The sequence below is a fragment of the Vigna radiata genome, unplaced genomic scaffold, assembly GCF_000741045.1.
Source record: "Vigna radiata var. radiata cultivar VC1973A unplaced genomic scaffold, Vradiata_ver6 scaffold_251, whole genome shotgun sequence".
In the NCBI taxonomy this organism is placed as follows: Eukaryota; Viridiplantae; Streptophyta; class Magnoliopsida; order Fabales; family Fabaceae; genus Vigna; species Vigna radiata.
Window position 1 is genome coordinate 45,979 of NW_014543556.1, and position 1,410 is coordinate 47,388.

A 1,410-nucleotide genomic window follows, 5' to 3' on the forward strand; every position below is an offset into this window, starting at 1 on the left:
ACTACATGATCTTCTTTTTTTTCTTTTCATCTTTATTTCTTTTTTTGTTTCATCTAATAAGATTTCAAAAAAAAAAAAAAAAGCAAAAAAAAAAAAAAAAAAAAAAATCAAGATACCCTAAAGGACTCGAACCAGTTACCAAATCTTGGAGAACCAAGGAGAAGTTCAAGAAGGAATGGAAGTTGATATCCAATAATTGAAGGGGCAAATGAGCCAAGCCATAAAGGTCCTGAATGCCTTGAAAAACTGAAGATTCCTGTGCACCTCAGCCTCAACACAAAGATCGAGAGGCCCAAAATTTCCCTTACATGGGCTGCTCCTAAATTACAATTCACCCTCAGGAGCGTACTTGGGGGCAAGTTCACACTCAAAAGGTCGAAGATAACGCAGTTGATGTGGAGAACAAGCCAACCACTTTCATGGTTCATAGGAAAAGGCTTTAATCAAGTATTGTGAGCATGACGATGACAAGACAATCTGAGTTGAAATTTTCTTTCCCTGATTGCACACCAGTGGATGTTGAGGTTGACAAGGGTAAATTTGAAATGCTAAAAAAGGATGACAGCCATAGAAGGTGAATGAAGCGCTAAGTATGAAAATGTTGCAAGGCTTGCTTAGTCCCGGATCTGATGATACATTCAAAAGTTTAAGTTTTCCAAAGGTGAGAAATATAGAGGGACCATTTGCCTTAAGACTCGTCTCATGGCGTATGACAAGAAAACGGTTGTGTGTGCATATGATGAAAAGTTGCTAATTCATTTCTTCCAAGGTAGATTGGCTGACATGCCACTAAACTGAGGCTATCATATTGAATATTCGTGCATCCAGCCTTGGGAGGATCTGGTGGGTGTTTTCTTGAAGTATTTTGAATATAACACGAATGTGACATCTCATGGATTACAACTACAGTGTATGGTGGAAAAGCAGTCAAAATCATTCAAAGAGTATACCCAAAGGTGGGAAGAATGTTGCTCAAGGGAAGTCTATTATGAGTGATAATGAGATGGTTGACGCATTCCTAAATACTCTGCGATCACCCTTCTGTGAGATCATGATGAGCAGTGTTCCTCAAACTTTGTAGACCTGAGGATACTTGAAGAAAGAATTGAAGTTAGTATGAGGATTGGAACGGTCATGCAAGGTCATACCATGATAGCAAAAATGAACAAGTCGGGTTTAAGCTTGCGAAGAGAAGAAAGCAAAGAGCTTAATCACCTCCTATCGCTCAAATCCCATTGGCCTACCCTTCACTTGAAACAATTGCAAGACAAATGAGATATTTGATTCAAACTCAACTTCCCACTAGGCCGTTGGTAGGAAAATGTTTGATCAAGAGAAAAGGCTGCGAGCTACACTCCTATACACATGACTTAGGCAACGTTGTTTCCAAGTTTGCTACAAAAAGGATTG